The sequence below is a fragment of the Lethenteron reissneri genome, chromosome 39 (assembly GCF_015708825.2).
Source record: "Lethenteron reissneri isolate LAM-NWPU_2019-01 chromosome 39, ASM1570882v1, whole genome shotgun sequence".
Classification (NCBI taxonomy): Eukaryota; Metazoa; Chordata; class Hyperoartia; order Petromyzontiformes; family Petromyzontidae; genus Lethenteron; species Lethenteron reissneri.
Genome location: NC_083817.1, coordinates 5,931,077 through 5,945,774, shown reverse-complemented (window position 1 = coordinate 5,945,774; position 14,698 = coordinate 5,931,077). Strand labels below are relative to the sequence as shown.

General features: G+C 42.9%; 1 protein-coding gene and 24 non-coding genes across 25 annotated transcripts in view; 1 reads left to right on the top strand and 24 right to left on the bottom strand.

The window, feature by feature from the left end:
* FBXO4 (F-box protein 4) overlaps positions 1–14,698 on the bottom strand; it is a 51,351-nt gene that overhangs the window by 20,115 nt on the left and 16,538 nt on the right.
* On the bottom strand, positions 280–351 carry TRNAQ-CUG (transfer RNA glutamine (anticodon CUG)). The gene has a single exon. It is a non-coding gene; the product is annotated as a tRNA-Gln (tRNA).
* On the bottom strand, positions 871–942 carry TRNAQ-CUG (transfer RNA glutamine (anticodon CUG)). The gene has a single exon. It is a non-coding gene; the product is annotated as a tRNA-Gln (tRNA).
* On the bottom strand, positions 1,477–1,548 carry TRNAQ-CUG (transfer RNA glutamine (anticodon CUG)). Its single transcript has one exon. It is a non-coding gene; the product is annotated as a tRNA-Gln (tRNA).
* Positions 1,974–2,045, bottom strand: TRNAQ-CUG (transfer RNA glutamine (anticodon CUG)). Its single transcript has one exon. It is a non-coding gene; the product is annotated as a tRNA-Gln (tRNA).
* On the bottom strand, positions 2,565–2,636 carry TRNAQ-CUG (transfer RNA glutamine (anticodon CUG)). Its single transcript has one exon. It is a non-coding gene; the product is annotated as a tRNA-Gln (tRNA).
* TRNAQ-CUG (transfer RNA glutamine (anticodon CUG)) lies at positions 3,171–3,242 on the bottom strand. The gene has a single exon. It is a non-coding gene; the product is annotated as a tRNA-Gln (tRNA).
* On the bottom strand, positions 3,668–3,739 carry TRNAQ-CUG (transfer RNA glutamine (anticodon CUG)). The gene has a single exon. It is a non-coding gene; the product is annotated as a tRNA-Gln (tRNA).
* On the bottom strand, positions 4,154–4,230 carry TRNAQ-CUG (transfer RNA glutamine (anticodon CUG)). Its single transcript has one exon. It is a non-coding gene; the product is annotated as a tRNA-Gln (tRNA).
* Positions 4,825–4,896, bottom strand: TRNAQ-CUG (transfer RNA glutamine (anticodon CUG)). Its single transcript has one exon. It is a non-coding gene; the product is annotated as a tRNA-Gln (tRNA).
* Positions 5,416–5,487, bottom strand: TRNAQ-CUG (transfer RNA glutamine (anticodon CUG)). Its single transcript has one exon. It is a non-coding gene; the product is annotated as a tRNA-Gln (tRNA).
* On the bottom strand, positions 6,022–6,093 carry TRNAQ-CUG (transfer RNA glutamine (anticodon CUG)). The gene has a single exon. It is a non-coding gene; the product is annotated as a tRNA-Gln (tRNA).
* TRNAQ-CUG (transfer RNA glutamine (anticodon CUG)) lies at positions 6,628–6,699 on the bottom strand. The gene has a single exon. It is a non-coding gene; the product is annotated as a tRNA-Gln (tRNA).
* Positions 7,125–7,196, bottom strand: TRNAQ-CUG (transfer RNA glutamine (anticodon CUG)). The gene has a single exon. It is a non-coding gene; the product is annotated as a tRNA-Gln (tRNA).
* On the bottom strand, positions 7,611–7,687 carry TRNAQ-CUG (transfer RNA glutamine (anticodon CUG)). The gene has a single exon. It is a non-coding gene; the product is annotated as a tRNA-Gln (tRNA).
* On the bottom strand, positions 8,282–8,353 carry TRNAQ-CUG (transfer RNA glutamine (anticodon CUG)). Its single transcript has one exon. It is a non-coding gene; the product is annotated as a tRNA-Gln (tRNA).
* TRNAQ-CUG (transfer RNA glutamine (anticodon CUG)) lies at positions 8,873–8,944 on the bottom strand. The gene has a single exon. It is a non-coding gene; the product is annotated as a tRNA-Gln (tRNA).
* TRNAQ-CUG (transfer RNA glutamine (anticodon CUG)) lies at positions 9,479–9,550 on the bottom strand. Its single transcript has one exon. It is a non-coding gene; the product is annotated as a tRNA-Gln (tRNA).
* TRNAQ-CUG (transfer RNA glutamine (anticodon CUG)) lies at positions 9,976–10,047 on the bottom strand. The gene has a single exon. It is a non-coding gene; the product is annotated as a tRNA-Gln (tRNA).
* On the bottom strand, positions 10,467–10,538 carry TRNAQ-CUG (transfer RNA glutamine (anticodon CUG)). Its single transcript has one exon. It is a non-coding gene; the product is annotated as a tRNA-Gln (tRNA).
* TRNAQ-CUG (transfer RNA glutamine (anticodon CUG)) lies at positions 11,724–11,795 on the bottom strand. The gene has a single exon. It is a non-coding gene; the product is annotated as a tRNA-Gln (tRNA).
* TRNAQ-CUG (transfer RNA glutamine (anticodon CUG)) lies at positions 12,330–12,401 on the bottom strand. The gene has a single exon. It is a non-coding gene; the product is annotated as a tRNA-Gln (tRNA).
* Positions 12,827–12,898, bottom strand: TRNAQ-CUG (transfer RNA glutamine (anticodon CUG)). The gene has a single exon. It is a non-coding gene; the product is annotated as a tRNA-Gln (tRNA).
* On the bottom strand, positions 13,821–13,892 carry TRNAQ-CUG (transfer RNA glutamine (anticodon CUG)). Its single transcript has one exon. It is a non-coding gene; the product is annotated as a tRNA-Gln (tRNA).
* TRNAQ-UUG (transfer RNA glutamine (anticodon UUG)) lies at positions 14,415–14,486 on the top strand. The gene has a single exon. It is a non-coding gene; the product is annotated as a tRNA-Gln (tRNA).

The following is a 14,698-nucleotide window of genomic DNA, read 5'->3' as shown; positions in this document are numbered from 1 at the left end:
GTGATTGCAGATTTAGTGCTTATCATGATGAGTGATTTTCGGAGCACTCACTGATGACTCAACAGGCTGCCTTAGATCCTGAAGCATATTCAGTTAAAATAATACAGGTAGGAAAAACAGTTCCACACTGCCCACCAAGGATTATTTGTCTGTTTGTCGTGCACGAATGCGCTATCCAACCAAGTTCCTAACTGCCCACTCCGAAGGAACGCGTTAATTCAGAACTCAAGATTTTAATTGTAACAAAAGTACAATATAAATATTCGTAAAATTATGGAAAGGTCCCACCGACATTTGAACTCGGATCACAGGATTCAGAGTCCTGAGTGCTAACCATTACACCATGGAACCAACTGATGAACCGGGCTCATTACACAAGTGAGAATTGAGAAAAGGTTAAGACAAATAGAACCTAATTACAGAAGGGCGATGGGTTAGGTGTAACCGTGGCATCTAGGAATTGAGCACGATGTGGGAATTCAGATCAGTGATTGCAGATTTAGTGGTTATCATGATGAGTGATTTTGGGAGCAATCACTGATGACTCAACAGTCAAGGCTGCCTTAGATCCTGAAGCATATTCAGTTAAAATAATACAGGCAGGAACAACAGTTCCACACTGCCCACCAGGGATTATTTGTCTGTCTGTCATGCATAGCCCCGCCCAAACACGAACGCTCTCGGATTGGTTGAAGTGTGTCACGTGACCGCGAGCCAGCAGCCAACCAGAGGTACGCCCCTCCCAAACATGTACGCTCCCGGATTGGTTGAACCAAGTTCCTACCTGCCCACTCCGAAGGAACGCCTTAACTCAGAACTCAAGATTTTAATTGTAACAAAAATACAATATATATTCGTAAAATTATGGTAAGGTCCCACCGAGATTCGAACTCGGATCGCAGGATTCAGAGTCCTGAGTGCTAACCATTACACCATGGAACCAACTGGTCATCTGGTCTCATTACACGAGTGAAAACTGAGAGAAAGAGAATGAAAATAGACCCAAATGACAGTCGAGATGTGGGCAGGTATAATCGTGGCATATAGTAATTCAGCACGATTGAGCACCATGTGGGAAATTCAGATCAGTGATTGCAAATTTAGTGGTTGTCATGTGGAGTGATTCTGGGAGCACTCACTGCTGACTCAACAGTAAGGCTGCCTTAGATCCTGAAACATATTCAGTTAAAATAATACAGGTAGGAAGAACAGTTCCACACTGCCCACCAGGGATTATTTGTCTGTCTGTCGATCGTGCATAGACCCTCCCAAAAATGTACGCTCTCGGATTGGTTGAAGTGTGTCACGTGACCGCGAGCCAGCAGCCAACCAGAGGTGCGCCCCTCCCAAACATGTACGCTCCCGGATTGGTTGAACCAAGTTCCTAACTGCCCACTCCGAAGGAACGCGTTAACTCAGAACTCAAGATTTTAATTGTAACAAAAGTACAATATAAATATTCGTAAAATTATGGAAAGGTCCCACCGAGATTTGAACTCGGATCGCAGGATTCAGAGTCCTGAGTGCTAACCATTACACCATGGAACCAGCTGGTCATCTATGCTCATTACACGAGTGAAAACTGAGAGAAAGAGAATGAAAATAGAACCAAATGACAGTCGAGATGTGGGCAGGTATAATCGTGGCATATAGTAATTCAGCACGATTGAGCACCATGTCGGGAGTTCAGATCAGTGATTGCAGATTTAGTGCTTATCATGATGAGTGATTTTCGGAGCACTCACTGATGACTCAACAGGCTGCCTTAGATCCTGAAGCATATTCAGTTAAAATAATACAGGTAGGAAAAACAGTTCCACACTGCCCACCAAGGATTATTTGTCTGTTTGTCGTGCACGAATGCGCTATCCAACCAAGTTCCTAACTGCCCACTCCGAAGGAACGCGTTAATTCAGAACTCAAGATTTTAATTGTAACAAAAGTACAATATAAATATTCGTAAAATTATGGAAAGGTCCCACCGACATTTGAACTCGGATCACAGGATTCAGAGTCCTGAGTGCTAACCATTACACCATGGAACCAACTGATGAACCGGGCTCATTACACAAGTGAGAATTGAGAAAAGGTTAAGACAAATAGAACCTAATTACAGAAGGGCGATGGGTTAGGTGTAACCGTGGCATCTAGGAATTGAGCACGATGTGGGAATTCAGATCAGTGATTGCAGATTTAGTGGTTATCATGATGAGTGATTTTGGGAGCAATCACTGATGACTCAACAGTCAAGGCTGCCTTAGATCCTGAAGCATATTCAGTTAAAATAATACAGGCAGGAACAACAGTTCCACACTGCCCACCAGGGATTATTTGTCTGTCTGTCATGCATAGCCCCGCCCAAACACGAACGCTCTCGGATTGGTTGAAGTGTGTCACGTGACCGCGAGCCAGCAGCCAACCAGAGGTACGCCCCTCCCAAACATGTACGCTCCCGGATTGGTTGAACCAAGTTCCTACCTGCCCACTCCGAAGGAACGCCTTAACTCAGAACTCAAGATTTTAATTGTAACAAAAATACAATATATATTCGTAAAATTATGGTAAGGTCCCACCGAGATTCGAACTCGGATCGCAGGATTCAGAGTCCTGAGTGCTAACCATTACACCATGGAACCAACTGGTCATCTGGTCTCATTACACGAGTGAAAACTGAGAGAAAGAGAATGAAAATAGAACCAAATGACAGTCGAGATGTGGGCAGGTATAATCGTGGCATATAGTAATTCAGCACGATTGAGCACCATGTGGGAAATTCAGATCAGTGATTGCAAATTTAGTGGTTGTCATGTGGAGTGATTCTGGGAGCACTCACTGCTGACTCAACAGTAAGGCTGCCTTAGATCCTGAAACATATTCAGTTAAAATAATACAGGTAGGAAGAACAGTTCCACACTGCCCACCAGGGATTATTTGTCTGTCTGTCGATCGTGCATAGACCCTCCCAAAAATGTACGCTCTCGGATTGGTTGAAGTGTGTCACGTGACCGCGAGCCAGCAGCCAACCAGAGGTGCGCCCCTCCCAAACATGTACGCTCCCGGATTGGTTGAACCAAGTTCCTAACTGCCCACTCCGAAGGAACGCGTTAACTCAGAACTCAAGATTTTAATTGTAACAAAAGTACAATATAAATATTCGTAAAATTATGGAAAGGTCCCACCGAGATTTGAACTCGGATCGCAGGATTCAGAGTCCTGAGTGATAACCATTACACCATGGAACCAGCTGGTCATCTATGCACATTACACGAGTGAAAACTGAGAGAAAGAGAATGAAAATAGAACCAAATGACAGTCGAGATGTGGGCAGGTATAATCGTGGCATATAGTAATTCAGCACGATTGAGCACCATGTCGGGAGTTCAGATCAGTGATTGCAGATTTAGTGCTTATCATGATGAGTGATTTTCGGAGCACTCACTGATGACTCAACAGGCTGCCTTAGATCCTGAAGCATATTCAGTTAAAATAATACAGGTAGGAAAAACAGTTCCACACTGCCCACCAAGGATTATTTGTCTGTTTGTCGTGCACGAATGCGCTATCCAAGCAAGTTCCTAACTGCCCACTCCGAAGGAACGCGTTAATTCAGAACTCAAGATTTTAATTGTAACAAAAGTACAATATAAATATTCGTAAAATTATGGAAAGGTCCCACCGACATTTGAACTCGGATCACAGGATTCAGAGTCCTGAGTGCTAACCATTACACCATGGAACCAACTGATGAACCGGGCTCATTACACAAGTGAGAATTGAGAAAAGGTTAAGACAAATAGAACCTAATTACAGAAGGGCGATGGGTTAGGTGTAACCGTGGCATCTAGGAATTGAGCACGATGTGGGAATTCAGATCAGTGATTGCAGATTTAGTGGTTATCATGATGAGTGATTTTGGGAGCAATCACTGATGACTCAACAGTCAGGATGCCTTAGATCCTGAAGCATATTCAGTTAAAATAATACAGGCAGGAACAACAGTTCCACACTGCCCACCAGGGATTATTTGTCTGTCTGTCATGCACGAATGCGCTGTCCAACCAAGTTCCTAACTGCCCACTCCGAAGGAACGCGTTAATTCAGAAGTCAAGATTTTAATTGTAACAAAAGTACAATAAAAATATTCGTAAAATTATGGGAATGTCCCACCGAGATTTGAACTCAGATCGCAGGATTCAGAGTCCTGAGTGCTAACCATTACACCATGGAACCAACTGGCGACCTGTGTTCATTACGTGAGTGAAAACTGAGATAAAGAGAAGGAAAATAGAACCAAATGACAGTGGAGATGTGAGCAGGTATAATCGTGGCATATAGTAATTCAGCACGATGTTGTAATTCAGATCAGTGATTGCAGATTTAGTGATTGTCATGCGGAGTGATTTTGGGAAGACAGGACTCAATGTTGACTCATTAATCAGGCTGCCTTAGAAGCTGAAACATTCTTGATTTGAAGCTTTCCTGACTGCAGGAATCTATACTCTTTGGTTCTTTCGGTAAAGTCACGTAGGTAGAAATAAAGAAAAAGTATCACGACGTTTCGATAGCAACACAAGCGATCTTGTTTAGGTGAAAATCGCGATAGCCGCGATGTCTGCTGCCAGCAGGACCATGTCTGCTGCCTCACCTGAAGACGATGGCTTGTGTTGCTATCGAAACGTCGTGATTTATTTAGTTTCATTTGTACCAACGTGCCTTTACCGAAATAACCAAAAAGCTTAATCATATTCAGTTGAAATAATAACTCAGAACTCAGAAATTTAATTATGACAAAACTTTTAAACAAAGTTTCGTCAAAACATGAATAGGTCCCACCGATATTTGAACTCGGATCGCAGGATTCAGAGTCCTGAGTGCTAACCATTACACCATGGAACCAACTGATGAACCGGGCTCATTACACAAGTGAGAATTGAGAAAAGGTTAAGACAAATATAACCCATTTACAGAAGGGCGATGGGTTAGGTGTAACCGTGGCATCTAGAAATTGAGCACGATGTGGGAATTCAGATCAGTGATTGCAGATTTAGTGGTTATCATGATGAGTGATTTTGGGAGCAATCACTGATGACTCAACAGTCAAGGCTGCCTTAGATCCTGAAGCATATTCAGTTAAAATAATACAGGCAGGAACAACAGTTCCACACTGCCCACCAGGGATTATTTGTCTGTCTGTCGTGCATAGCCCCGCCCAAACACGAACGCTCTCGGATTGGTTGAAGTGTGTCACGTGACCGCGAGCCAGCAGCCAACCAGAGGTACGCCCCTCCCAAACATGTACGCTCCCGGATTGGTTGAACAAAGTTCCTACCTGCCCACTCCGAAGGAACGCCTTAACTCAGAACTCAAGATTTTAATTGTAACAAAAATACAATATATATTCGTAAAATTATGGTAAGGTCCCACCGAGATTCGAACTCGGATCGCAGGATTCAGAGTCCTGAGTGCTAACCATTACACCATGGAACCAACTGGTCATCTGGTCTCATTACACGAGTGAAAACTGAGAGAAAGAGAATGAAAATAGAACCAAATGACAGTCGAGATGTGGGCAGGTATAATCGTGGCATATAGTAATTCAGCACGATTGAGCACCATGTGGGAAATTCAGATCAGTGATTGCAAATTTAGTGGTTGTCATGTGGAGTGATTCTGGGAGCACTCACTGCTGACTCAACAGTAAGGCTGCCTTAGATCCTGAAACATATTCAGTTAAAATAATACAGGTAGGAAAAACAGTTCCACACTGCCCACCAGGGATTATTTGTCTGTCTGTCGATCGTGCATAGACCCTCCCAAAAATGTACGCTCTCGGATTGGTTGAAGTGTGTCACGTGACCGCGAGCCAGCAGCCAACCAGAGGTGCGCCCCTCCCAAACATGTACGCTCCCGGATTGGTTGAACCAAGTTCCTAACTGCCCACTCCGAAGGAACGCGTTAACTCAGAACTCAAGATTTTAATTGTAACAAAAGTACAATATAAATATTCGTAAAATTATGGAAAGGTCCCACCGAGATTTGAACTCGGATCGCAGGATTCAGAGTCCTGAGTGCTAACCATTACACCATGGAACCAGCTGGTCATCTATGCTCATTACACGAGTGAAAACTGAGAGAAAGAGAATGAAAATAGAACCAAATGACAGTCGAGATGTGGGCAGGTATAATCGTGGCATATAGTAATTCAGCACGATTGAGCACCATGTGGGAAATTCAGATCAGTGATTGCAAATTTAGTGGTTGTCATGTGGAGTGATTCTGGGAGCACTCACTGCTGACTCAACAGTAAGGCTGCCTTAGATCCTGAAACATATTCAGTTAAAATAATACAGGTAGGAAGAACAGTTCCACACTGCCCACCAGGGATTATTTGTCTGTCTGTCGATCGTGCATAGACCCTCCCAAAAATGTACGCTCTCGGATTGGTTGAAGTGTGTCACGTGACCGCGAGCCAGCAGCCAACCAGAGGTGCGCCCCTCCCAAACATGTACGCTCCCGGATTGGTTGAACCAAGTTCCTAACTGCCCACTCCGAAGGAACGCGTTAACTCAGAACTCAAGATTTTAATTGTAACAAAAGTACAATATAAATATTCGTAAAATTATGGAAAGGTCCCACCGAGATTTGAACTCGGATCGCAGGATTCAGAGTCCTGAGTGATAACCATTACACCATGGAACCAGCTGGTCATCTATGCACATTACACGAGTGAAAACTGAGAGAAAGAGAATGAAAATAGAACCAAATGACAGTCGAGATGTGGGCAGGTATAATCGTGGCATATAGTAATTCAGCACGATTGAGCACCATGTCGGGAGTTCAGATCAGTGATTGCAGATTTAGTGCTTATCATGATGAGTGATTTTCGGAGCACTCACTGATGACTCAACAGGCTGCCTTAGATCCTGAAGCATATTCAGTTAAAATAATACAGGTAGGAAAAACAGTTCCACACTGCCCACCAAGGATTATTTGTCTGTTTGTCGTGCACGAATGCGCTATCCAAGCAAGTTCCTAACTGCCCACTCCGAAGGAACGCGTTAATTCAGAACTCAAGATTTTAATTGTAACAAAAGTACAATATAAATATTCGTAAAATTATGGAAAGGTCCCACCGACATTTGAACTCGGATCACAGGATTCAGAGTCCTGAGTGCTAACCATTACACCATGGAACCAACTGATGAACCGGGCTCATTACACAAGTGAGAATTGAGAAAAGGTTAAGACAAATAGAACCTAATTACAGAAGGGCGATGGGTTAGGTGTAACCGTGGCATCTAGGAATTGAGCACGATGTGGGAATTCAGATCAGTGATTGCAGATTTAGTGGTTATCATGATGAGTGATTTTGGGAGCAATCACTGATGACTCAACAGTCAGGATGCCTTAGATCCTGAAGCATATTCAGTTAAAATAATACAGGCAGGAACAACAGTTCCACACTGCCCACCAGGGATTATTTGTCTGTCTGTCATGCACGAATGCGCTGTCCAACCAAGTTCCTAACTGCCCACTCCGAAGGAACGCGTTAATTCAGAAGTCAAGATTTTAATTGTAACAAAAGTACAATAAAAATATTCGTAAAATTATGGGAATGTCCCACCGAGATTTGAACTCAGATCGCAGGATTCAGAGTCCTGAGTGCTAACCATTACACCATGGAACCAACTGGCGACCTGTGTTCATTACGTGAGTGAAAACTGAGATAAAGAGAAGGAAAATAGAACCAAATGACAGTGGAGATGTGAGCAGGTATAATCGTGGCATATAGTAATTCAGCACGATGTTGTAATTCAGATCAGTGATTGCAGATTTAGTGATTGTCATGCGGAGTGATTTTGGGAAGACAGGACTCAATGTTGACTCATTAATCAGGCTGCCTTAGAAGCTGAAACATTCTTGATTTGAAGCTTTCCTGACTGCAGGAATCTATACTCTTTGGTTCTTTCGGTAAAGTCACGTAGGTAGAAATAAAGAAAAAGTATCACGACGTTTCGATAGCAACACAAGCGATCTTGTTTAGGTGAAAATCGCGATAGCCGCGATGTCTGCTGCCAGCAGGACCATGTCTGCTGCCTCACCTGAAGACGATGGCTTGTGTTGCTATCGAAACGTCGTGATTTATTTAGTTTCATTTGTACCAACGTGCCTTTACCGAAATAACCAAAAAGCTTAATCATATTCAGTTGAAATAATAACTCAGAACTCAGAAATTTAATTATGACAAAACTTTTAAACAAAGTTTCGTCAAAACATGAATAGGTCCCACCGATATTTGAACTCGGATCGCAGGATTCAGAGTCCTGAGTGCTAACCATTACACCATGGAACCAACTGATGAACCGGGCTCATTACACAAGTGAGAATTGAGAAAAGGTTAAGACAAATATAACCCATTTACAGAAGGGCGATGGGTTAGGTGTAACCGTGGCATCTAGAAATTGAGCACGATGTGGGAATTCAGATCAGTGATTGCAGATTTAGTGGTTATCATGATGAGTGATTTTGGGAGCAATCACTGATGACTCAACAGTCAAGGCTGCCTTAGATCCTGAAGCATATTCAGTTAAAATAATACAGGCAGGAACAACAGTTCCACACTGCCCACCAGGGATTATTTGTCTGTCTGTCGTGCATAGCCCCGCCCAAACACGAACGCTCTCGGATTGGTTGAAGTGTGTCACGTGACCGCGAGCCAGCAGCCAACCAGAGGTACGCCCCTCCCAAACATGTACGCTCCCGGATTGGTTGAACAAAGTTCCTACCTGCCCACTCCGAAGGAACGCCTTAACTCAGAACTCAAGATTTTAATTGTAACAAAAATACAATATATATTCGTAAAATTATGGTAAGGTCCCACCGAGATTCGAACTCGGATCGCAGGATTCAGAGTCCTGAGTGCTAACCATTACACCATGGAACCAACTGGTCATCTGGTCTCATTACACGAGTGAAAACTGAGAGAAAGAGAATGAAAATAGAACCAAATGACAGTCGAGATGTGGGCAGGTATAATCGTGGCATATAGTAATTCAGCACGATTGAGCACCATGTGGGAAATTCAGATCAGTGATTGCAAATTTAGTGGTTGTCATGTGGAGTGATTCTGGGAGCACTCACTGCTGACTCAACAGTAAGGCTGCCTTAGATCCTGAAACATATTCAGTTAAAATAATACAGGTAGGAAAAACAGTTCCACACTGCCCACCAGGGATTATTTGTCTGTCTGTCGATCGTGCATAGACCCTCCCAAAAATGTACGCTCTCGGATTGGTTGAAGTGTGTCACGTGACCGCGAGCCAGCAGCCAACCAGAGGTGCGCCCCTCCCAAACATGTACGCTCCCGGATTGGTTGAACCAAGTTCCTAACTGCCCACTCCGAAGGAACGCGTTAACTCAGAACTCAAGATTTTAATTGTAACAAAAGTACAATATAAATATTCGTAAAATTATGGAAAGGTCCCACCGAGATTTGAACTCGGATCGCAGGATTCAGAGTCCTGAGTGCTAACCATTACACCATGGAACCAGCTGGTCATCTATGCTCATTACACGAGTGAAAACTGAGAGAAAGAGAATGAAAATAGAACCAAATGACAGTCGAGATGTGGGCAGGTATAATCGTGGCATATAGTAATTCAGCACGATTGAGCACCATGTCGGGAATTCAGATCAGTGATTGCAGATTTAGTGCTTATCATGATGAGTGATTTTCGGAGCACTCACTGATGACTCAACAGGCTGCCTTAGATCCTGAAGCATATTCAGTTAAAATAATACAGGTAGGAAAAACAGTTCCACACTGCCCACCAAGGATTATTTGTCTGTTTGTCGTGCACGAATGCGCTATCCAACCAAGTTCCTAACTGCCCACTCCGAAGGAACGCGTTAATTCAGAACTCAAGATTTTAATTGTAACAAAAGTACAATATAAATATTCGTAAAATTATGGAAAGGTCCCACCGAGATTCGAACTCGGATCGCAGGATTCAGAGTCCTGAGTGCTAACCATTACACCATGGAACCAACTGATGAACCGGGCTCATTACACAAGTGAGAATTGAGAAAAGGTTTAGACAAATAGAACCTAATTACAGAAGGGCGATGGGTTAGGTGTAACCGTGGCATCTAGGAATTGAGCACGATGTGGGAATTCAGATCAGTGATTGCAGATTTAGTGGTTATCATGATGAGTGATTTTGGGAGCAATCACTGATGACTCAACAGTCAGGCTGCCTTAGATCCTGAAGCATATTCAGTTAAAATAATACAGGCAGGAACAACAGTTCCACACTGCCCACCAGGGATTATTTGTCTGTTTGTCGTGCACGAATGCGCTATCCAACCAAGTTCCTAACTGCCCACTCCGAAGGAACGCGTTAATTCAGAAGTCAAGATTTTAATTGTAACAAAAGTACAATATAAATATTCGTAAAATTATGGAAAGGTCCCACCGAGATTTGAACTCGGATCGCAGGATTCAGAGTCCTGAGTGCTAACCATTACACCATGGAACCAGCTGGTCATCTATGCTCATTACACGAGTGAAAACTGAGAGAAAGAGAATGAAAATAGAACCAAATGACAGTGGAGATGTGAGCAGGTATAATCGTGGCATATAGTAATTCAGCACGATGTTGTAATTCAGATCAGTGATTGCAGATTTAGTGATTGTCATGCGGAGTGATTTTGGGAAGACAGGACTCAATGTTGACTCATTAATCAGGCTGCCTTAGAAGCTGAAACATTCTTGATTTGAAGCTTTCCTGACTGCAGGAATCTATACTCTTTGGTTCTTTCGGTAAAGTCACGTAGGTAGAAATAAAGAAAAAGTATCACGACGTTTCGATAGCAACACAAGCGATCTTGTTTAGGTGAAAATCGCGATAGCCGCGATGTCTGCTGCCAGCAGGACCATGTCTGCTGCCTCACCTGAAGACGATGGCTTGTGTTGCTATAGAAACGTCGTGATTTATTTAGTTTTATTTGTACCAACGTGCCTTTACCGAAATAACCAAAAAGCTTAATCATATTCAGTTGAAATAATAACTCAGAACTCAGAAATTTAATTATGACAAAACTTTTAAACAAAGTTTCGTCAAAACATGAATAGGTCCCACCAATATTTGAACTCGGATCGCAGGATTCAGAGTCCTGAGTGCTAACCATTACACCATGGAACCAACTGATGAACCGGGCTCATTACACAAGTGAGAATTGAGAAAAGGTTAAGACAAATAAAACCCATTTACAGAAGGGCGATGGGTTAGGTGTAACCGTGGCATCTAGAAATTGAGCACGATGTGGGAATTCAGATCAGTGATTGCAGATTTAGTGGTTATCATGATGAGTGATTTTGGGAGCAATCACTGATGACTCAACAGTCAAGGCTGCCTTAGATCCTGAAGCATATTCAGTTAAAATAATACAGGCAGGAACAACAGTTCCACACTGCCCACCAGGGATTATTTGTCTGTCTGTCATGCATAGCCCCGCCCAAACACGAACGCTCTCGGATTGGTTGAAGTGTGTCACGTGACCGCGAGCCAGCAGCCAACCAGAGGTACGCCCCTCCCAAACATGTACGCTCCCGGATTGGTTGAACCAAGTTCCTACCTGCCCACTCCGAAGGAACGCCTTAACTCAGAACTCAAGATTTTAATTGTAACAAAAATACAATATATATTCGTAAAATTATGGTAAGGTCCCACCGAGATTCGAACTCGGATCGCAGGATTCAGAGTCCTGAGTGCTAACCATTACACCATGGAACCAACTGGTCATCTGGTCTCATTACACGAGTGAAAACTGAGAGAAAGAGAATGAAAATAGAACCAAATGACAGTCGAGATGTGGGCAGGTATAATCGTGGCATATAGTAATTCAGCACGATTGAGCACCATGTGGGAAATTCAGATCAGTGATTGCAAATGTAGTGGTTGTCATGTGGAGTGATTCTGGGAGCACTCACTGCTGACTCAACAGTAAGGCTGCCTTAGATCCTGAAACATATTCAGTTAAAATAATACAGGTAGGAAGAACAGTTCCACACTGCCCACCAGGGATTATTTGTCTGTCTGTCGATCGTGCATAGACCCTCCCAAAAATGTATGCTCTCGGATTGGTTGAAGTGTGTCACGTGACCGCGAGCCAGCAGCCAACCAGAGGTGCGCCCCTCCCAAACATGTACGCTCCCGGATTGGTTGAACCAAGTTCCTAACTGCCCACTCCGAAGGAACGCGTTAACTCGGAACTCAAGATTTTAATTGTAACAAAAGTACAATATAAATATTCGTAAAATTATGGAAAGGTCCCACCGAGATTTGAACTCGGATCGCAGGATTCAGAGTCCTGAGTGCTAACCATTACACCATGGAACCAGCTGGTCATCTATGCTCATTACACCAGTGAAAACTGAGAGAAAGAGAATGAAAATAGAACCAAATGACAGTCGAGATGTGGGCAGGTATAATCGTGGCATATAGTAATTCAGCACGATTGAGCACCATGTCGGGAGTTCAGATCAGTGATTGCAGATTTAGTGCTTATCATGATGAGTGATTTTCGGAGCACTCACTGATGACTCAACAGGCTGCCTTAGATCCTGAAGCATATTCAGTTAAAATAATACAGGTAGGAAAAACAGTTCCACACTGCCCACCAAGGATTATTTGTCTGTTTGTCGTGCACGAATGCGCTATCCAACCAAGTTCCTAACTGCCCACTCCGAAGGAACGCGTTAATTCAGAACTCAAGATTTTAATTGTAACAAAAGTACAATATAAATATTCGTAAAATTATGGAAAGGTCCCACCGACATTTGAACTCGGATCACAGGATTCAGAGTCCTGAGTGCTAACCATTACACCATGGAACCAACTGGTCATCTGTGCTCTTTACACGAGTGAAAACTGAGATAAAGAGAAGGAAAATAGAACCAAATGACAGTGGAGATGTGAGCAGGTATAATCGTGGCATATAGTAATTCAGCACGATGTTGGAATTCAGATGAGTGATTGCAGATTTAGTGATTGTCATGCGGAGTGATTTTGGGAGGACAGGACTCAATGTTGACTCATTAATCAGGCTGCCTTAGAAGCTGAAACATTCTTGATTTGAAGCTTTCCTGACTGCAGGAATCTATACTCTTTGTTTATTTCGGTAAAGTCACGTCGGTAGAAATAAAGAAAAAAATATCACGACGTTTCGATAGCAACACAAGCGATCGTGTTCAGGTGAAAATCGCGATAGCCGCGATGTCTGCTGCCAGCAGCACGATGTCTGCTGCCTCACCTGAAGACGATGGCTTGTGTTGCTATCGAAACGTCGTGATTTATTTTGTTAGATTTCTACCTACTGTTGAAGCAGGCTCATTACGTACGTGAGAATTGATAAAAAGTGAAGGCAAATAGAGCCAAATAAATAGGGGATATGGGCAGGAGTAACCGTGGCATATAGAAATTGGTCACGATGTTGCAAATCAGATCAGTGATTGCAGATTTAGAGGTTGTCATGTGGAGTGATTTTGGGAGAACTCACTGCTGACTCAACAGTCAGGCTGCCTTAGATCCTGAAGCATATTCAGTTAAAATAATACAGGTAGGAACAACAGTTCCACACTGTCGATCAGGGATTATTTGTCTGTCTGTCTGTCGTGCATAGCCCCTCCCAAACATGTTCGCTCCCGGATTAGGTTGAACCAAGTTCCTACCTGCCCACTCTGAAGGAACGCGTTCACTCAGAACTCAAGATTTTAATTGTAACAAAAGTACAATACACATATTCGTAAAAATATGGGAAGGTCCCACCGAGATTTGAACTCGGATCGCAGGATTCAGAGTCCTGAGTGCTAACCATTACACCATGGAACCAACTGATGATCTGTGCTCATTGCACGAGTGAAAACTGAGAGAAAGTGAAGGCCAATCGAGCCAAATACAGAGGGGATATGGGCAGGTGTAACCGTGGCATATAGAAATTGGTCACGATGTTGAAAATCAGATCAGTGATTGCAGATTTAGTGGTTGTCATGTGGAGTGATTTTGGGAGCACAGCACTCACTGTTGACTCAACAGTCAGGCTGCCTTAGATCCTGAAGTCATATTAAAACTCACATCTCGTGATTTTAATGACAAAACTACAACAACAAAAATGTTTCTAAACATGGCGAGGTGACAACCGAGATATTAACTTAGTTCACAGGATTCAGAGTGCTGAGTGCTAATAACCATTGCACTCTGGAACCGGCACACTTGCCCTACTAACTTCATAATCTCTAAACAGCAACCAGTCATTCTTAAAAAAAGTTGGAAGCAGCATTATTGTATTAATGATTTAATACAATTGGTTGAACCCACTCTCGTGTTGACTGTGTAACACGATTTCCATGTGAAGGTTCCATGGTGTAATGGTTAGCACTCAGGACTTTGAATCCTGCGATCCGAGTTCAAATCTCGGTGGAACCAAGTGTATTTTTGTTGCAATAAATATATCTCCGTATGTCGAGTTCAATCAATGTTTTAGTTCTTATTTGAAAAGTTAAATTTCTTCGGGTCTAGTAATTTTTCGTGAAATTTATCTTGCTCTTACACGAGCTGATTTCAATGCTACAGCCCTATGGAAGACATCGTTTTCTCCTTTAGTTTTCACTGCGTAATTATCAGTCTCTACCAAGCAT